Source organism: Podarcis filfolensis, assembly GCF_964270895.1.
Source record: "Podarcis filfolensis genome assembly, chromosome: 12".
Taxonomy (NCBI): domain Eukaryota; kingdom Metazoa; phylum Chordata; class Lepidosauria; order Squamata; family Lacertidae; genus Podarcis; species Podarcis filfolensis.
In genome coordinates, this window is record NC_139614.1 from 23,709,060 (window position 1) to 23,731,113 (window position 22,054).

At 43.8% G+C, this 22,054-nt stretch overlaps 1 protein-coding gene across 10 annotated transcripts in view; it reads left to right on the top strand.

Annotated features, from left to right (window-relative positions):
- Positions 1 to 1,457: 1,457 nt before the first annotated feature.
- The window catches only part of OSBPL3 (oxysterol binding protein like 3), a 90,308-nt gene continuing 69,711 nt past the window's right edge, over positions 1,458 to 22,054 (top strand). For 3 of the 10 annotated variants that reach the window (XM_083578587.1, XM_083578584.1, XM_083578579.1), the window contains exon 1: positions 1,534 to 1,671. The gene's annotated coding sequence lies outside the window, so the exon portion shown is untranslated. Of the gene's footprint in view, positions 1,672 to 2,765; positions 3,025 to 15,369; positions 15,441 to 22,054 lie in introns of those variants that run through there. The other 7 variants (XM_083578581.1, XM_083578582.1, XM_083578578.1 and 4 more) reach the window with 7 other exon arrangements.

Sequence of the window (22,054 nt, forward strand, 5' to 3'; positions counted from 1 at the left end):
CTTCAAAATTAGCAGTAATTAAACCAGCCCACTTCGCTGCTCTTACATCTCTGCTCTTAGTCAGCCATCCCCCTCCTTGTCAGGGCTCTGGAGCAAAGACCATTGTAGTGCTCTGCACAACTGAATCTCCCTTTTCTCTGTATGCAAATGGTGCCTTCCAGGCATCCGCTATTCCCTAGGGAGTGCAAATAGTATTCATCCTGAATTCTATGCATTGCAACCCACTCTTAAGAATGCTGCAGAAAACTAGGCCCCAATGAAATGGATGACACAAAATGCTTGGGATCAGGTAGATGCCAGTGCCGTGTGTGTGTGTGTGTGTGTGTGTGTGTGTTGCTTAGATCTATAACTTGACAGATGATAATTTACAGCGGCGGGGGGGGGGGGAGGCAGGGGGAAGCAGGGGGGGAAATATTGGCTATTTCGGTTGTGCATACAGTGATACCTCGGGTTACATACGCTTCAGGTTACACATTCCGCTAACCCAGAAATAGTACCTCGGGTTAAGAACTTTGATTCCGGATGAGAACAGAAATCATGCTCTGGCGGCGTGGCAGCAGCAGGAGGCCCCATTAGCTAAAGTGGTGCTTCAGGTTAAGAACAGACCTCCGGAACGAATTAAGTACTTAACCTGAGGTACCACTGTACTTAGGTTTAGTTACAATTGGGCATGGGCGAGAAATATTTTTCATTCTAAGGGCCACTGATTCAGATTTTGGTGCTTATAGAAACTTAGAATAACACAATTAAGTAGTCAATATCCCTCCCAAGAATGCAGGGAGAGAAAATGTGTTTCATCCTCCATTACCTTCTTTAAGAATCCTCACTAGGTTTCAGAGCTTATTGTCATTTTTGTTTTGGAGGCCATTCTATTATTGCCCAGTAGCAATGCTGGAGACAAGGAGTTCCGCAGGTCAATTCTGCGATAATTACAGCTGCATTTTCTTACTTTTATTTTCTTGAACCGTTATCCTGGTTTTCTGCACCCTAACCCGGAAGCACGGTCCATGTCATTTTAACTGTACCAGGGCAAAAACAGACAGAAGGAACTTTGAACAGTAGCTTCCAGAACGGTAAGCAGCGTGGCTTGAGCCCGAAGTAGCATGCAATCCGTTCTTTGCTTTCACCCACGCAAACTGCAAACGTAATATTTTTAGAATGCCCACGTTAAAGGCTGTGAGAAGCTTTCATTTGGATATTTGCATCTTCAGTAGCAAAAATACCTCGCCGCCCTCTGCTCGATTCCTTTTCCGAAAAACAACCCAAACCCCAAACCTCCTGCCAATTTTAACATCGCAATGGGTTTCTATTTTGCGCGGCTGGGGCAGAAAGTGCTCTAAACGGAACCAACGGCGTCCCTGGCATGCGGCAGTGGAATGTGGGAGCCCATCTCAGCCCAGAACTGGGTGTTTACGGGGCAGCGCCCTAATGAGCTGTCTGTTCTTCCGGGGCGAGAAGCGCCACAGTTGGCTCCTCGTCAGCCCAAATCCTGAATGGTGCCAAGGCGTTGATGAGATTACTTGAAGAATGCAAGGCGAAACCCCGCCTCCTTGAAAGCAGCCAGTAAAACCCGCCGCCTGGGCGGAATCTGGGTGGGACTGGCGGACTCTTTCCTTTGTCGCTGCATTGAGAGAACTCACAGAATGGGAAGGGAAGGAGTCTTCTCGAGAGGCAAGTGTCCGCAACTCTGAAATCTATGGCTGGGGCAGTTTGAATATGCCTGGGGATGCTTCCAGCTTTTTAATTTCTATATGCAAATTAATAATCCTGAGAGCCTTTCTGCATTTTGCATTCTGTCCTGCAATCTTTGTGGAGTTTGATTTCTCACTCGGATGGTTTCATGATAGCGAGGGGCTATTTCTTAAAGGTTTCATGGCTCTGCTTTAATTATGTGTACAGGCTGCGAGTTCTTTTAGCTAAGTTGTGGAAGTGGTTGGGCCTCTTTGCAGCAGCTTCCTCCAAGCTTTTCCAGCTGAGTTTTCAAAGCTGGGCTCGTGTGTTGCAAATATTCCTTAACTTAAAATGCCTTTACTTTCTTCGGACGCTGTCCCCGGCCACGGAACGACGGCTTTTAAAGGTGCGCGTACCTCGCTGGCGAAATGGGCATTTTTTGGGGGGTGGGGGGACACTTTGGCAGGACGCGCGATTGCAGAAGCGGAGGTTATTCTAGAATGGTGTGTTCATCCGACCGAGCCGCACTGCAAAGAATGGGAAATATTGCATGCGTTTTGTGGTGCAAATCCGAAGTAATTATGGAAACTGTAAATCGCTAAGCTCAGGAAGAGGTGCAGTAAAGCTGGTTCGGGATTAGTTTGTTGCACTGAAATCCTGACTCTGTGCTGTAACAGGGAAGCGTTCTCCCGACTCTAAATCATGCCTCTTTGCCTTGGCCAGTTTAAGCCCACCTTTCGGGTTAAGCACCTTTGCCTCTGTTCATCCGGGTGAACTGCGATCGCACGCGAAAGTCTTGCCCCAGGGTGACGGGTGCCTCGACTCGCTCTCCTTGGTGCCGGCCCGCCCGCGCCACATCTCCTCTTCCTACCTGTCCGAGAAACATGGCTCGCTGACATCATGGAAACACCCGACGGCTGCCCGCGAAAGCGCGAGCGAACGCCGCCTTGGCGCTGATCCGTCTGGAGATTCCCCTTGGTCAGCGCCGCTGTCAATCAACCGAGACGATTCTTTGCCCTCTCCGGAACCTCCCTGGGAGGAACCAAGCTGGGTCTGGCCGAGAGGCTCCGCCCCTTTCTCGCCGCCGAAGGGAGTAGCAGGGAGCAGGCAGGTAGAGCTGCTTAGAGGGTGCATCTTTGTGTTTGTCGCTCCCGCCCGCTTCGTTGTCGCGGCTGTCTGCCTGTCAGTAGCTTCTCTGACTCCTGGCTGTGCTTTGGCAGGTTGCTCAGAGGTGAGGAAAAGCCGCTTGGATCTCGCTCCCTCCAAGCCCTGCCTGCGGTGGGGGCACAACCGTGGCTCGGAAGAGCTTACTTTATAGCCCGACTGATGCTTGCGATCGCTGTCAGTTCCCAGGTAGGAAGAGGGCTGAGTTTCCAGAAAGCTTGTTACTTGTTCTAATGTAGTTTTCCCCTGGGTTTTCTTTGAGGGGCGGGAGAGTAAGCAACTTTCCAATTGCATATATCGATTTACCGCTCCTTATTTTCTGTCCCTCTCTGGTTTTCCTCCGCAATTTGGCTTGTGTGAACGCTCAGCTGTTATGTAGCTTCGTTTTATAACTACATGCATTGACACTTTTAGCCATAAATTTGCCACTGGGGAGGAGAGAAAGAGAAGGGTGTATGCCAAGTTGGTTTGGGAAGATTAGTGAGGCAAATAAAAGGACTTTCACTATTTTGTGAGCTTCTACTATCTTCTGGCTGCTAACTGCTGGGAGACAGAATACTGTACTGGGCTCAGGAGACTCTTTGGGTCAATCCAGCAAGGGCATTCCTTCCCTTTCCTTTCCCCATCTTCACCCAATGGTGGTATCTTACTAGGTTTGGGGAGCTGTATGCTACCTTGCAAAACTCAGGTGCATCTTATATTCTGTGCACAATTTTTTCACTTGGTTGCTGGAAAGGTTTGCAAAAGGTTTTTTTTTAAGAGCTTGATAATTTGTCTGTGAAGTTATACGTGGCATGAGAAATACTTGCATTGTTTCTTCCAGTACTGAGCTAAATTAGAGAAATCTCTGAGAGAGGTCTTTGCTCAATATCTGGCTGGTACTTTTTATTTTGCCAGAGTTCTGTGGATTGATTTGTTGAAAGCTTGAGTACTTTTTCCACCGATGGTAGTTGGCCCTTCAAAAGAGCTTGTATTATTTCCGTAGTTCTTAGGAGTTTTTTTTGTACTGGTATAGTTCCTGTGGTTCTCAGCATCTCAGACCAATACAGTAATATCACTCTGTGTCGAGAAAATACCTATTTTCTCCCACAGCAGGCTTGGTGTTGGGCAGCTGGTTTCCTGTGCAGAATTTGGGAGTCTGTGGTGATTGCATGAGAGGCTCTGGTCTGGATGATTCAAATAAGAGTCGCTCCATATTAAGACATTCAAAGTATCAAGCTGGAAGTTCAATGCCCCTGCCATCTGCAAGATACACAGGAGTTCCTCATACTTATTCCTGCTGCCCCAAATAATACGCTGGGGCTATCAGGATCACAATAAGGGTGGCACTTTCCATGTTGGGTATTGTAACATGAACTCTCCAGGCCCACTGGTAGTATTTATAAGGAGGAGTAGCAATAAACCACATCCAACTGTGGTTCATACTGCCATTTGGATGCAGCCTAATCATTGCTTTCTTATCTTTCTTTGTGATGCTGTGCAGCAAGCATAAATGAGCTCAGATCTTCTGAAATGTAGAGTGCAGCTGCATGGTTCCCCTGTTAGCCGTTAACTGGAAATAAACTCATTAGCCTGAATAGGCATGAGCAGATGTCCTAGTTTGCTTGCATTCTCTGAAACGATTCAGATTCTGAACATCAGTCTAGTCATCTCTCATAAAATCTATTGCAATCCTCAGTGGTGCTGTTAGAGAGCAGTATTTGATGTTCCTGTATTTGTTTTTATCCCTTCAAGAATACGTCTGTAGCAGCTTGAAATGGAACTGCAATGTTGGGGATTTTTAATACAATTTTTTTGTTTTGTTTTGTTTAATTGTAAGAGTTTACTTTGTGCACTGAAACATATCTAATTCTGGATTAATTGATGCATTCACCATGTATTGCTTACTACATCTGGGGGTTGAAGGCTGAATTTCTGGGCGGCTCTTCAGCAGGGAACTACCACAAATCTTGCCTTCTTGCTGTGTGCCTTGGAAATGGCAATAGACAACCAGCTGGCTGTTGAATGTAAGCTCAGAGATCCTGAGAATATCTGCACTTTTGCAGAAATAGCTTGTGGCCTCTTTAACCGCCCCTCCGCCCGGTTTGCATCAATTTCTCCTTTCTTGATCACTTCTTAAGAGAGGGGAGTAATTAAATCTAGTTTCTTCTAGACACAGTGCTACTGATGTCCTGTTTATTGGGTTCAGAGAAAGCAGCCTGAGCTCATGGCCAGGACAATATGGCCACTGCTGTACCTCTGCATGCAGTGATGCAAACACATTGGTGTCAAACTGTCAGCAAGCGACTAGCAATTTTAATGCTAGGCCCAAACTGGTCCTCTGGTATCTCAAAGTTTTCTTCTTTTGCAAATGCGGCTTCCATTTTTCTGTTTCATTTCATGGGCACTTCTGAATTTGTTTAGGGTGTAGCTTTTGAGCTGGCTAAGGGTGGTGTGTGTGTGTTCATCTTTCTCTAGTGCTCTGCAGTTTCCCTGATTGCCCACACTTTCTGATCTCAACAATCTCTAATGGAGGATTTGCCTCATGATGTCTTCTCTTGGGCTTCAGTTGAGGAAGGGCTCAGTGGTGGAACATCGGCTTTGCATGCAGAAGGCCCCTGGCTCAATCCCAGGCATCTGCAAGCAGAGCCCCCTGTCTGAAACCCTGAAGAAGCATTATCAGTCAGAGTAGACAATACTGAGATAGATGAACCCAATGGTCTGAGTGTGGGCACCCAAGAAGGACGTACAGTGCAGACCCCCAGTGAGGTTTGTAGAATGTAAGAAAGGACACTCCTTTGGACCACCTCAGAAGTACAGGTGGTATGAGAAAAGCCCTGTACTCCACCCACTGAATTTCTTTCTCTCTCATACACACACACACTTTGAGCATTTTCAGTTGCACTTTATTTTCTCATTCATTGAGAGAGAAGCGGAAATAACATTTCTGATATTCTTATTAGTGCTGAAAATTTGACACCAACCACAGTGGTGCTAGTAGCAACCATGTACTACAATTAGCCGTTCCCACAATGGTTCCAGACTGTTTCTCGCTATCATTTTTAAATATCATTTTTAAATATTTGCTCCCCGCACCAAGAGAAAGTGGTACCAGGATTCCTGGCAGTTGGCACCCTTGGAAACAAATCTGCAGCTCACAAAGAATGGGTGCTGGTGGTTTTCCTGTAAGTAGTAGGCTCAAACATGATATGAATCAGGGGTCAGCAAACTTTTTCAGCAGGGGGCCAGTCCACTGTCCCTCAGATCTTGTGGGGGGCCGGACTATATTTTGGAGGGGGGGGATGAACGAATTCCTTTGCCCCACAAATAACCCAGAGATGCATTTTAAATAAAAGGACACATTCTACTCATGTAAAAACACACTGATTCCCTGACCGTCCGCAGGCCGGATTTAGAAGGTGATTGAGCCGGATCCGGCCCCCGGGCCTTAGTTTGCCTACCCATGCTCTGGATTGTGAACTACTGTATATGAAGTTGTGGGAAATTAGCATCCCTCACTGAATGGCTCCCTGAAGAGCCCTATGCATGTGGGAATGTGACATCTTAAAACAGAGAGAGAGGTGAACATAGCCAAGGTGGATAGAAGGTAGATTGGGATTTACTGGCAGATCTCTGGGTGATCTGTAGTAGACTGGCAAGGATTTTAGGTCCCTGATGGCTTTAACAGCAGCAGCAGTAGCATTTCCCCTGCCCTAAATTATACTACTAAAATGAAAAAAGCTTGGAATAATCAGGATTGGGTGTATGTGTGGAAGGACTATGAGCTCAGTTTATGCATCACAAATTACTGGGTTCTGAATTCCTTAATTCAAGGCCTTTTCCTTGCAAGTTGGATGAATCTTGATGTTGTAGTAGCATAACACCTGGAGGCAGCCCTGTATAGGGAAGTTTTTAATGTTTAATGTTTCATTATGCTTTTGTATATGCTGGGAGCCGTGCAGAGTGGCTGGGGCAACCCAGTCAGATGAGCTGGGGTACAATTATTATTATAATTATTATTATTATTATTCAATCACATATGCTTGTGTGCTTTTCATAGCTAGCCCACAGCTTTTCAGAATGAAGAGTCTGATAGTCAGTGCTATTTTTCCAGAAAAAGAGGTGCTGGAACTCACCTTGTTCTCTTACAATGGCAATGGCACCCACCTGAGAGGTGCAGGAACTGAGTTCCGGCTGAAAAAAAGCCCTGCTGCTGGCACTACACTGCATTTTAGCAGATCTTGTAAACTAAGTTCTGTATTTAATGCATGAGCAATGACTTAACAAAGCATAAAGCCTGTGGCGATCTTGAATCTATTTCTAGTTGCGCTTGGAACTATTTAATGCTGAAACCAATACAGTAGCGCCCCAATTATAGTATTCTCCACATTACCAGGTTTACTCTCTTATTTTTTGTTTTCTATATAAGCTCAGCAGCGCAGTGTAACTGGCCAAAGAGCTCTGTTTTATTGATTTTGGCCAAGGCTCTCCACTCAAGTTCTCAGACACATTTCTACCTCAAGGAAGAAAAACCTTGCACAGCCAAGGTCTTTTCTACCTTTTCCTCCATTACCGGTTTCACTTGTACACTTTCTAAAAAAAGTTGGCTGCTGGGTCATTTTCTCCAACCTGTTCTCCATCTCTTTCACTGGGCTGTGCTAGGTGCTTCTCTTCCTCATCATGGCCCTCAGGCTCCCTGAGGTAGAGCTGGCAATTGTGCCGCACCAAGGCCAGTGAAGTTGTTTTGGTGCCTGAGGCTGAAAATCCCACAAGCACCTTCCCCGCTTCTTTGGCAAGAAAAGATGACGATAATAAATTGAATAACGAACAGTGTGCTGCCCTTTCTGACACCCCAAACAACTGCCCGAGGTGAATATCTTACTCTGCTTAACGGTGAAATTGTGTCCTAGATAAGTGAAGATGCACCTGATACACTGAAGGAGAAATACACCCCTTGTCTTAGACCTGGAAATAAGACGCCCCCATGTATAAGGCGCCCCCTATTTTGGGGGACTCAGATTTAAGAAAATGTGAGGAGATGGTCCAGAGTATAAGATGCCCCCTAATTTCTGACATTATTTTTAGGGGGGAACCTAGTCTTATACACGGAAAAATACGATAATTTCAGGCCATACTTGTCCCAGTGCTGTATGAATCTGCCATTTTTCATCCATTAAAAATTACCCTTTTTTTGGATACAGTCTTTCGTAGCCCCAGCTTCTGCTTTGTGGCGCCATGTGGTATCTTGGCAGGCTTCACTGTGTGTAGGTTGAGAAAATGCTCAATAAAAAACCTCTGTTACTCTCAGTATGAATGGATGCAAGGAAGAGGAGATTGGGCAGGGGGGATTTTGCAGCTGTGGTAAATCCTTGGTTTCCGGCTACTCTCAAAGTACAGGAAATATGGATGAGGTTTGTCTCTTTAAAAAAATGCTTAGCACATTCTGCTAACACTTTTGTGAAACAGCTTGGAAATTAGAGACTATTTGTAAGTACTTAAGAGTTGTTGGTGTGTGTGTGTGTATGTATGTATGTGTCTTTTTGGTTATAAAAACAACGCTTTGTTGCCTCAGTTGAAGCTTCAAGAATACGTGTAAAAATAGAATAGTAATGTGTGTATTTTTAAAATTTGAATGCATACTTTCTGAGAGTCATGGAAAATGATTTAGATTTTTACAGCAACTGTAACAACCCCAGTTGTCCAAAAAGAATGACATTCATATACTATAAATGGATTTTTAAGGAGAATATGCATGTACACACACATACACAATATTTAATGTCCATTTTCAGGGTGCTATAATGGAAGATAGCATGAGTGACACTTGGTTATGTATTCAGTCTACAGACAGATTCTGATTCTACTGGGGGTCATGGTGATTTTGCTTCAGTCAAACATTTGAATCCTATAATTCCTTCAAGGACCGTAGGCATTCAAGTAGTTATGCCAGGGGTAGGGACCTCTGACCCACGAGCCAGTCTTGGCTTGCCAGGGGGTCCAATTTGGCCTGCCAGGCAGTTTTTACCAAACCACACTCACCCATCTATCAGCTGACATATCTGTGGATGGATGAGAGGACAGGGTTTAATCCTGCATCTGCTACTCTGCCCATTTCCCAGCAGGGAACAGGATCATGCAGCCTAGGCAGCAGGATCAAATCTCTGGGCATCAGTTGATGAGTGGAGATTAAAGATCAGCATGAGATTGGGAATTTAGAAGGGAGTAGGCAAAACTCTCAAAGACTTCCCATGCAAGCCTCTTCCCTTCCAAATTCCCAAACTCGGAGAGTTGGCGGAGGCTTGCAAAAGCCTTTGGAGTCTCCCCACTTCTGTTCTAAATCCCCAATTTCACCCTGATCTTGAAACGTGTGTGTATGAGGGAGACTCTCAAAGGCTTTTGGATACTTTCCTTTTAAATTAACTCGGCTCACAGGACTATTGGATTAAGGTAGGGTGAGAGATAGTGACTTTGCCCTGTGAGCTTCATGGCTGGGCAGGAGTTTCGAGTCATAGACCTGGAACAGACCTCAGCAGCCTTCTGATGCAGAAAACCCACTGTTTCAGCATCCTTGATAGGTGGTTCTCCAGCCCTTGCTTTGATACTTATCATACCTTGAAAGAACATGGCTTCCCTCCAATAATCCTGGGAATCATAGTTTAACTCTTGCAGATCTCCAGCACCCTTAACAAACACAGTTCCCAGGATTCTTTGGGGGAAGTCATGTGCTTTAGAAGTGTGATACATATAAAGTCTCTTTCAAAGTCTGACTTATAGCCAGTCTAGCACGTCACAAATATATGTCGTAGCTCAGAGAACTTGACTAGAACTAGCCTGGTGTTTCAGTCTTAGGATTCCAGGACTTGCTTGCTGATAAGTACATTTTCTCAGGTGCCCTTCAGTTATGGTCCTTGGGTACATGGGACCTACTTTTTCCATGATGTGCCCCCAAGTGATTTGCTTTGTCCTTGTGCGATGGTGCTGTGAAAATCAGCTCCTGCGTGGCTGAGGTTGGCAGCTGAAGGGCACCTCCATAATGCACATATTTTATATTTAAACTGTAAGCTTGCTTCTTGTTAATGCAGTTGTTACTTTTAAAATCTGCTTGGTCTTTATCTTGCCAGCCAGGTGTTTGGTTATGGGATATGTTTAAACACGGGAATAGCGGTGATTAGATAAACTGCAGTGAAAATCTGTCATTTGAGGTAGGCAACGTAACAGCCAGTGTGTATTTCCTTAATTTGCGGTCATCCCCTCAATTTGTGGCTACTCTTCGAAATGCAGCTAAAACTTCTGAATGAAAACTCTCCGTTGAATATATCACCATAGATATATTCCCTGAACTGCACATGCTTAAGGCAACAATCTGCAGCCGCTTAGTTTAGTGCAATCCCAGCGACTTTAATTGAACTGCTCTGGAGTAAATGGGTTGTCAATTACAGCCCAGTTTTCTGGAGCTGCTTGGATTTCTGGAATACAACAGCAGTTTGTGCTGCCACAGTAAAGCCAACATTCTCTGGTAAGCCAATGATCCAAAGCCATATGTCTCTGGCAGTGTTCGAAATTAGCTAGGTGCCAGGATTGCACCTAAAATCTCCACCATCTGGAGGTGCATGCCTGGGGATCATTGGATCTGGACCGTTTTCACACACTAGCAAAACATCCTGTGGAATTCTATCTACGATATTTTATCTGCACCATCAGAATGAATTTCAGGAACCAAAATGCTTTTTTCTGTGCAGCCTGAGCAGGATCAGTGAACAATGTTACAGCTAATTGTTGTAGCTTGTCTTCACCCCTTCACCCCACCACTCTGCTCACAAGTTGTGAAGACTATTCTTACAGTATGAATGGTCCGTGTCACCATTAAGAAAAAGAGCTAGGAATAGGCCAATATATATGTGGACTGTCCCTGGATCGAGCGACTTTTCGAATTCTCAAAGCTGTAGCAGCATAGTGGATTTAGTAGCTGACATAGGAAAAGGTTGCCTGTCTTCTAAACAGTTGAAGAAGGCAATTTATCAGCCTGCAGGCACATTGCATTGTTAGACTTACTGTGGCTGAAGCCTGATCTACCTTGAATTAAGAAGTCTTGGCAAGGTTTTATTGCCTGTGTGTGAGAGAGGTCAACTAGAGATCTTTGCATGCCTTTGGTATACTTTTCAGAGATCAAGGGTTGAGCTTTTTGCACAATAACTTTAGCAACTGTCTTCAGGTGGGAACAGTATCTAAAGGTTTTGTATTTTCTTGTGAGCTCCAGCAGCTGCCCCTTTAACTGAAGAAAGGGCATAATTTGCAGAAATGCATGTGGCTGTTTATAAAAGTTCTTGAGATATAATTGTGGCGTAAGCAATTGTCTTGCCTAACCACAGTTTGGCTGCTGGATGGCTGTATGCCCCCTCCGAGATCAGACATGCCGTGCCTATTAATACAGGTATGCTGGGAAGCAGAAGTAGGAGAAAGTTATTATTGTCCTCACATCCTGCTTGTAGGTTTCTCAGAAGCATCTCATTGACCACTGTAAGATATAGGGTGCTGGACTTCATAGGCCTTGTGTCTGCTCCAGCAAGGCCGTTTTTATGTTTTTAAGCTTGAAAGATGAATTCCAGTTTCTGAGGGATTACTGTACTGGAGGAATGCATAAATGCAAGAAAGAAGCTAGCTTGCGGCATCCCTGCTTTTCAGGAGGCAGCTATGATTCAGTAAAACAGGTTTATTGTTTTCACTCCAGAGGATTCTCTTGCAACAAGTATTGTCCTGTCCTAGTCAAATTATTTTGACCATAAGAACCTGCTCATGCTTGCTTGAAAGCTGATAGGAACCCTAGTTGATAAATTTAACCAATTACCATTTTAAAGCTTAATAATAATAATTAATAATAATAATAATAATAATAATAATAATAATTTTATTATGTATATGCTACCCATCTGACTGGGTTGCCTCAGCCATTCTGGGCAGCTCCCAACAATATTAGAAACACAATGAAAACTTTAAAAACTTCCCTATACAGGGCTGCCTTCAGATGTCTTCTAAAAGTCAGATAGTTGTTTATTTCCTTGACATCTGATGGGAGGGCGTTCCATAAGGAGGGTGCTACTGCCAAGAAGGCCCTCTGCCTGGTTCTCTGTAACTTCACTTTTTGCAGTGAGGGAACCAGCAGAAGGCCCTTGGAGCTGGACTTCAGAATACCTATGTCTGCAGATGTATGTGTTGCTGTTGCATCTCTGGCATGAGAAGGAGAGAGGAAAAGGGAAGAATTCTCCTAGGCCACTGTATGAAAAAACCCATTAAAATATTTGAGGTAATAAAAATAAACTATGTGAAAGCGAGCGTCCTACTTGGAAGGAATCCCGCCGTGTTAATTGGTGCTTGCTCTCAGGTAAGTTTGCCTTGCAGCCATCTTCTTTTACAAAGGGTATCAGACAAATTCTAGCAAACTATTTAATTCTGCCCCAGTCCACCCCCCCATTAGTTTTTCCACAGAGCCAGAATAGCCAGCTGAAGAATAATAATGCTGACATCTTAAAGGGGAGGCAACATTGATGGACTGCTCATTCCCACTTACAATTAGTCTGGCAGTTCAGTTTTATTTATTGAGGTGGTGAGTTCCCCCATTTGTCTGATGAAAGACCATCTCTCTGCTGTATAAATAGACATCTCGTGGCAGGGATGGAGGGAGAGGGAGAGAGAATATAAAAGTGATTGGTTGGTAGTGTCTGCCTGTATTTTATAGGTTGTAAAATTTGTGGGAGTGTCATTGTGTGTGCACTCTGATTAATTTTAAGATGCATTAATGTGTTTCACAGCTTTAGTTTGTGCTGAACATCACGGCTGACTTCGCTCAATATTGTGACAGTCTTGCCAGGCACCTTGTTTTAAACATTTCAGTTTAGAGCTTGTTTTAAAACAAAAACTTAGCTTTCCAGCAGACATCTTCTCCAGAATCACATCAAATAGGGTGGTGATGGCAAGATTATCAGTGCCGGTGATACCTTCATTCTCTCATGTGCATTATGCTTCTGAGAAGAGAGCATCAATTGGGAAGATAAAATCCCAGCTACTGTATACTTTTAGTTTGGATTTTGCACATCTAAAAGTGCTTATTTTTTTAAGCTGAGATTTAAGTAAGCTCCTTCTCAGTATATCATGATGTGCAGTGCTATTTTTCTAGAAAAAGAGGGGCTGGAACTCACCAGGAAAACCTCCCCCGTTCTCTTAGAATGGCATTGATGCCCACCTGAGAGGTGCCGGAATTGAATTCCAGGGAGTTGCAGCTGAAAAAAGGCCTGATGATATGGTTTTAGCAGGGAAGCAAGGGCACCTATTGGGTCGGTTAAACCACAGAGCCTAGGACTTGCCGATCAGAAGGTCGGCGGTTTGAATCCCCACGACGGGGTGAGCTCCCGTTGCTCAGTCCCTGCTCCTGCCAACCTAGCAGTTTGAAAGCACTCAAAGTGCAAGTAGATAAATAGGTACCGTTCCGGCGGGAAGATAAACAGTGTTTCCGTGCGCTGCTCTGGTTCGCCAGAAGCGGCTTAGTCACGCTGGCCGCAATAAAGCAAGATGAGCGCCGCAACCCCAGGGTTGGCCACGACTGGACCTAATGGTCAGGGGTCCCTTTACTTTTAAGGGCACCTATGTGCAATTTAGACATAATTTTATCCATCTAGTTTTTTCTTGGGTATATGTATGTACACAAGTACATCTATATACATAGTGTTTTCTTACTCCTTGCTATTATTATTATTTATTAAGTTTGAACTGGGCCTAGAAACTAATCGGCAGCCAGTGCAGTCGGGCCAGGATCAGACTGCCGCCGAATTCTGCACTAGCTGGAGTTTCCGAACCATCTTCAGAGGCAGCCCTGCATATAATGCGTTGCGGCAGTTTCACCAGATGCGAGGTATTGTTGACAATGCTGCATGGTCAATGGCTGTATCTATCCACCCACCTGCTCTCCCTCCTCCCTGTTGGAAATGTTCCGTTACTTAATTGGAAACTCGAAACCTGCTTGAAAGTATGGATGTCTAGTACGATGTTTTATTTATTTATTTAAGGAGAAGGTAATTTGCATCTCCCTCTTGCGACTTGATGTAATCTTGCTTCTGGTAATATAGTTGTGTTCCATTACCCAATGTTGATTGCTACGCAAACATGCCTTATTTACTGAAACCAGGATTACCTGGGTGGCGTGATTTGGAAGGACGGTTGCATCCTGCGAAACTGGGCTTAATCTTGGAGGCTCACCCTTGTATATAATGTTCTTGAGGTTTTGGGTCAGTCCTCCATCTGCTTGGCTGTTGAATGGACACGATATTAATTTTAAGATAAGCATCTGTCTTCTCCCTTTTGTCGTTCAACCTGTTGCCACTCTTGGAAGCAGTGTGCTAGATTTTAGCAGAGTCCTGCACATGCATGAGCAAGCGGCTTAGCCTAGCCCCAGTTACCTGGGAGAAAACCTCACTGAATTCTGAGTAGACACTCGGGTTTGCACTGTAAGCAAGTGTTGGATGCATTTTGGCAACAGGGACTGTTTTGCAGTCTTCTCGCCATCAGGTAATGAACTTGTTTGGGCACATTTATTTACCTTTCCTCCTACTGTTAGTATGTGCACGCATGTGTTTGCATGTGTCACAGAGGCTGGCCAGTGTGGGGTGCTGGATAAAAATGTTCCAATTGTTTGTGAAGGATCCATACTCAAATTCCTGCAGACTCATGAAGCTGTTTAAGTAAGGGGTTGTCTCTGTCCGACTTACCGGACAGGTAGCAAAGGGGAGCAAGGGAACTGCAAAGCACTTCACAGACAGAAAACAGCCATACGCAGTTTCTGTTACACAGTAGTGCGCTCTCTCTCTCTCTCTCGCTCTCTCTCTCTCTCACACACACACACACGAAAATACCCATTCTCCCAACTGGCAACTGATAGGATGGGAAAATGCCTTTTTGTGATAGTAGGTAGTGCTGTGCTACTCATTTCAGTAACTCATTTCAGCTACAAAATGGGTTGCATGCAGACTGGGCTATATAAAAATATGAAAGTTGTGCATTTCTGTTCCTTTTCCAGGGCCTTCTGCCTCAGCCTCCTACTTAAGAAGCAGAGGAAGTACACTAAGGACTCATTTAAAAGGCCCGCTTTTGAGAACAGTTTCAGACCATGACATTTTCAAACCAAGCCTAGAATCATAAGAGTTGGAAGGGACCTTGAAAGTCATTTAGCCCAATCCTCTTTTCAATGCTGGATCTGCAGTTTTTAGGGTAGTTTTTAATGTTTAATTCTGTATTGTGTTTTTAATATTCGACTGGGAGCTGCCCAGAATGGCTGGGGAAACCCAGCCAGGTGGGCGGGGTATAAATAAATTACTATTATTATTATTATTATTATTATTATTATTATTATTATTATTTATTGTGTAGTGTGTGTTGCAGCTACTGTGTCCTTGACATATAGTTGTCCAGCCTCTCTTGTATGAATCTCTCCAGGTAAAGAGCCCATTACCTCTTGAGGCAGTCTGCAGTCTCTCCTAATGGGATCTGCTTCCCTTCAATTTCCACCCATTAGCTCTGCTCCTGCCCTCTGAAGCAGCAGAGAAGAAGTCTGCTCCATCTTCTGCATCACAGCCCTTCAGGTATTTGAAGGCCGCAATTATGTCTCCCATTAAATTTCTCCTCTCCAGGCTATATTTCATCGTACTAAGTAAGCAAGCTCAGGCCTTTTGAAGATGTAACATGCGCAGAGACGAACGTTTGTCGCGCGCAGCTGAAAATTAGGTTTTGGAATTAGGAGAAGTCGTCATTGTTCACACTAGTGGATTTCTGCTTGTGGCAGATTTCTCATCTAGCTTGGAAACATCCCACATTGTGTCCTGTTTTTGTAGAATCTTGGAATTGAAGGGACTTTGAGGGTCATCTGTAGTGTAATCCCCTGCAATGCAGGAATATGCAGCTGGTCCACAGGGGGGTCGAAACTGCAACCTTGGCATTATCAGCACCACACTCCAACCAACTGAACTCTCCAGGTCCTCATTTCTATTATAAAATAATGATGCCAGCATAAAATCCCTTCATCAGGTAATATTGCCATGAACAAAAGGTTTAGGATTAGGGGCATATATTTTTCTTCAGATATGTTCATAACTGGTGTCCCTCCTTCCTAGAGGGAAAGGAGCAGGTGCTAAACAGGTGATTTACACAGAAACAAAAAGATGGCACAGATTTACATAAAACTTTGGCTATGTTTTGATGAGAATTAGAGATGATTACTATAACTTAAGGGACGCGGGTGGCGCTGTGGGTTAAACCACAGAGCCTAGGACTTGCCGATCAGAAGGTAGGCAGTTTGAATCCCTGCGACGGGGTGAGCTCCCGTTGTTCGGTCCCTGCTCCTGCCAACCTAGCAGTTCGAAAGCACGCCAAAGTACAAGTAGATAAATAGGTAACGCTCCAGCGGGAAGGTAAACAGCGTTTCCGTGTGCTGCTCTGGTTCGCCAGAAGCGGCTTAGTCATGCTGGCCACATGACCCGGAAGCTGTATGCCGGCTCCATCGGCCAATAAAGCGAGATGAGCGCCGCAACCCCAGAGTCGGTCACGACTGGACCTAATGTTCAGGGGTCCCTTTACTTTTACCTTTACTATAACTTAAATAGCAATGCCATACACTTTACCATAGTGGGGAAGTTTGCAGAAAGTTGATCTGCCTGCATCGCTCAGTCAGCAGAGCATGAGATTCTTAATCTCAGGGTTGTGGGTTTGAGCCCCACGTTAGGCAAAAGATTCCTGCATTGTAGGGGGTTGGACTAGATGACCCTCGTGGTCCCTTCCAACTCTACATTTCTACGCTTCTATGCTATCCAGGTGCTAACTGCTGATGAGAATCTCAAGGCTTACCTGCTTAGGGTTTTAAAAAGCATTTTAACCCGGCTTGAACCAGGCAGCGCTTCTTCAGAGAGAGGTGTGTCCTCTGTAAAACAGGACACCTTGTCACCCTGGACTAAAAGTTAATTAAGGATCTGTTGAAATGAAGTATAATGTTAGTATGAATTTAGCTTAGGGGAAAGGAGGATTTCAGCAGCTGATCAATACAGATGGCTACTGAAGAAATTGCTAATCATAAAATGTGCTTTGGGTTATGGATTAGGAATACTTTACAAGAGGAATAACATTTGGCATTATGAGGAGTTGGAGATTATCAGATTATCAGTCCAACGTAGGACATACAGAGTGACAATATCGAATGAGACTCCAAAGCCTTGCCATGTAGGTTAATGTCTTGTTTGTGCAATTTTTTTAATGAGTTTCAGGTAACCTATTAAGTAATTCATTGGTCAAACTGCTTTTAATAACTACCTTACACAGCATGTAGAAATGGAGAGCAAAGTCCACCTAAGTCTCAGCCTGGTTTGTGAAATCTTTTCCCAATTCCAGGAAGCTTATTTGTATGTCATAATATTTCTCCTTGGTTTAAAATAGCTTATCTTCTGCCTTGGCCCAAAACAAAATGCACACTCCTTGATTGCATCAGTTCCTTTCTTTTTCAAAAAATAAATAAATGTGTGTGTATGGGGAGGGAAACCCAGACACAATTCTTAAGTGTTTTCCTAATTGACTTCTAGAAATATAGTAGTGAGCGGCAGGTATAATTTATAAGTGCATGGCTAATGCTGATACTTGACTGCTCTTTGAAAGCACCGAGATGCAAGAACAAAGCTTTTCTTTACACACTAATGGACCGCAGTCATAGTTCCTCCTTTTAAAATTCCCTTGCGTTGAAAAAGAAACAAGTTCATTATAGCAATTTAACTATAGGTTTATAGTACAGTATGTTATAGAGTTAAAATGCAAGTATGGGGAAGGAGGTTGTTCCTTCGTTTCTCCAACTCTGAGAGCACTTCCCTCTTTTTCCCTGGCATCTTAACTTGGCTAGGTTCTTTAACCACTGGAGCTGTCCCATGGTTGATGTGGTGCAGTGGTTAGAGCGTAAGCCTTGGACTGGGCATGCGCAATCCTCTTTGGGCTGGTTGCAGGGGGAATTACCCCCCCCCCCAAAGAAGTACTTCTGCAAACCTTGAGGTTCCACCAAGCATGTTGATACTTCCCTCTTCTTTCTCAGCGTTCCCTTGTTTTCTGTACAGGCAATTCTCAACTTAGCTAGGGTTATACTCCAGGGATAGAGCATAAATCACGTACAGTCAAAGCACAAAGTGGTGGGTGGGATTGCCAAAGTATTTCACCCCCAGACACCCGCCTTCTTTCTGCCTCCTTTTTAATTTTTCTTTTTGCCAAGTGCATAAAGCTGAACACGCAAAAGTTAAATGTGCGCAAGTTGTGAGTTACCTGTCCAAGCCTGGCAGCGGTGCTTGCCAGCTGCATTTGCTATTAGAATGATGGAAGATGAGTATATTCAGATTAAGAGCACAGGCTGGAAAATTTGCTTTTTAACCTGAAAATATTTATCTTTCATTAAGATAAATGAGATTTGTAAGAAAATAGGGTTCTTCGTGGTTTTATTGCATCATCATCTCGAGGAAATGTGTGTGCTGGGTCCCCATTTGAGGATGAACTATTTTCTTTGTGGTTGGTGATACAGTGGTACCTCAGGTTACAGACGCTTCAGGTTACAGACTCTGCTAACCCAGAAATAGTACCTCGGGTTAAGAACTTTGCTTCAGGATGAGAACAGAAACCGTGCGGCGGCGGTACAGCGGCAGTGGGAGGCCCCATTAGCTAAAGTGGTGTCTCAGGTTAAGAACAGTTTCAGGTTAAGAACGGACCTCCAGAACGAGTTAAGTTCTTGACCTCAGGTACCAGTGTACATGGACTCTCCACTAGCCATTCTAAGGGAGCATAAGAAGAGGAAGAGGAAGCTACCTTTTCTTCCTTCTCCTCTCCTAACTGGAATATCAAAACAACTGGCTCCCATATTTGACTAACATATAGTTTCTGTGAAACTAGCACTGGAGAACTTGTCTGGCAACTTTTGTAGGTGTGGCAAGTAAAGGGGATTAATGTTGTCACCTTCGCTTCCAGAAAAGAGACCAGCTTTGTCTCTGTTAGAGTGTGTGTGTGTGTGTGCGCGCGTGTGTGCATGGCCAGAAGAAACATCAGTGGATATTTGGTGAACAGCTTCTTCACTGGAGGTAAAAACAGGTCTATAGATGTGAAGTAACATGTTAGCTTCATTTATTTTCTGGAACCCTATACTGTAAGCTGCCTTGGGTACGGTAAGATAGGAAGGAGGTCTGCAAATTAAAAATGAAATAGTTGGATGTAAGTGACAATGAATACACACCTTCTTCTTTTTTTTACTCTGAATCTACACTTGAGATTACTTAGGACTTGGATTCAGTGAGTTTCTGTGCCTAATCAGTTCATACATTCATACAAACCATGTGAATGTATTCATAGCATCTGTACATTATTGATGATACAAAAAGCTTACTAAAATTCACTGGTTTGCACTGGGAAAATAGTGTCTAGATATGGAATTATGGGCCCTTTGGAATACATCTTTGGTGTTTCCTCATAATATGGAATGGTTTACTTTGATATCCTTCACCGCTTTCCTAGGGCAGATAATATGTACAGTGTGTCTCTGTGATATTCATACTGGACATGAAGAGCTGTGACCTTCTGGTTTGTATTTCTATAAGCCTTCTGGTTTGTATTTCTATAAGCCATAGACTTCACTTTGGTGAGTCAACAAAGACAAGTCTGTTCCTGTCTCTGTGAACACAGGGAAGGAAGTCTGACACATCTCTCCTCCCTTGACTAGGCTTTTCTGTGGCATGTTTTTGTGTTGTGAGTCTACTTTTCCCATGTTTTCTTCCATTTTTAATACCAATTAGATTTGTTTACTAGGTAGAGATGGAGTTGTATCCTTTCACCTGTGCAACATCACTTATAGCTGTTGACTGGCTGTTTACAAAATCCTGCATCTTTCATACAACGGTATATGAAGCCTAACTCTGATTTCTGAGTTTTTTCATACGGACCTTTGCTTCTTTGCTTTAAAAAAAAACAAATAAAGGTGTGTGATAATACAAAAGCCATGTTACTTGCGTGAAAGGAGATCTTTCCCATTGCCCTTCCCAAATAACAATCCATTTTGTGTTGCTGGTACTGAACCTATCACCTCTGTTCAGGAACACAAGCATTACTGGAAACAGACTGAGGTGAGGCACAAGCTGAGAAGGTTAATTAAAAAAAACATTTTTCACCCTGGGTGACTCACAGGTACTCCACAGTTTTTCCCGAGTTTCAAAAGTCTGAAGATAGGGAGCTGGTTTTTATGCCAAAGACCCATCTATTTTCTGTTAGGAAAGTATGTGTGATGCCTGTGTGCTGTGTGGAATCTGGCAAAGCCTATTCTAACATTCTGTCCTGAGACTCCTGACTATAAACGAAGGCTAGAATTGTAGTTGGCGGTGGAGGAGAACACAAGTATTTTACATGCCTGTGGCCGGTTATGCCAGTGCTCTTGCTGTATAGTTTAAAATCCCATTTCAGTTAAGAGTTTGTGGTTTGCTGTGCTTTGGCTATATTGCTTCCAGAAGTTGGAAACGAAAGACAAAATAAAAAGTACCCAACTGAAATTTTCTTTTTGGGGATATTCCTGGACCTCTCTTCAGTAAGATCACAGAGCAGTGAACGAGCAATAACCATTTTCCTCTTCCTTTCCTTTTAGAATGTAGAAGGGACCAGAATAAAGTGGTTCTTAGGATGGCATTGTCTTGCAACTCCTCCTCACCTAAACATTTCCAGTATAAAACTTCATGATAGAAACAGTGTCCCACTTCTCAGATAGAGATTTGGAGGAAGATCCAAATTTACTGTTAGATACTGAACTTTGAATTATTGCAGTCACAGATTTGGAAAGATACCTACTGAATGCACAGGCTTCCTGTAAGAAGATAACTGCAGAGCTGAAAATGTGCACAGTATCTTTTAATGTACGGTGGTACCTCAGGTTAAGAACTTAATTTGTTCTGGAGGTCCATTCTTAACCTGAAACTGTACTTAACCTGAAGCACCACTTTAGCTAATGGGGCTTCCTGCTGCCGCTGCGCTGCTGCTGCACGGTTTCTGTTCTCATCCTGAAGCAAATTTCGTAACCTGAGGTAATATTTCTGAGTTAGCGGAGTCTGTAAACTGAAGCGTATGTAACCCGAGGTACCACTGTATTGAGTTTTAGGCTACCTACATACATTTAAAGCATGCAGACCCCCAAGGATCTTGGGAACTGTAGTGTACACCTAGCAGAGGCATAATTCCTAGCACTCTTAACACGCTACAGTTTCTAGGATTATTATTTTTTTAAGGGAGAACATGCTTTATATGTTATGGTGCATACATAGCCTTATGTAATAACAAACCTGTTGCCCACCCATCAAGTGAAAATTGTTAACAGCAGAATACAGGACCACAGATCTTTAACATGTTATCCTGCTGGTACATAGAAAAAATGAGTGTTGCAAGCAATGACTCTTACTCAAAGAGGATAAAAAAAAATCTCAAGAGGGTATAATTACAGCTAATACAGATTTCAGGGGAGGAGTGTGCTTTCTTAAATCGCATTAATCCCCCCCCCCCGCACTACCCACAATTTCTTGCTTCATGCCTTAGCCCTGTCTCTTGTACAATGTTTCCTCTAAATTACGTTTCCCCCCCCTTTTCCCATCTTCCTGCTTTGACTGCAAGATTAAAAACAAAAGGAACACTCCTGTTTACTCACCCCTGAATGTTGGCAGCAGTGCTATGAAAACTGTGAACTGGCTGAAAGAAAGCATTTGGTGGAGCTGGGCAAGTCATAGGGATTTGCCAAAAAATTTCCAAAGCGTACAAAGATGGATAGGGATTTTGCAGCACTAAATCTGCGGCGGGGTGTGTGCTTGCCAATAGTGTGTATCAGATTTTGGGGATAAAAACATGTCCTGTCCTGAACAGCGTTCATAAGCTTGCAAAACAATACTTTTAATTCATTGCCCTCCTCCTTGCCATTGTTCTGCTCTTTCCTAGCCTGTCAACTGCCAGGGACCGGTGGAGGGGTGAAAGAGAAGAGATTTGCATACTTGTTACCTGGCTTTCAGTGCTCAGTGTTGGATGAGCCACAGTCAATAGCAGATGAGAAGGGCACTTTTTGGGGGTTGGGGGTTGATTGAAGAGGAGACTACTTGCAACTTTTTAAGGTCCTATCACACAGGAAGGTGAGGTTTAGTTTATTTACTTGTTGGTGGCATTATGGATT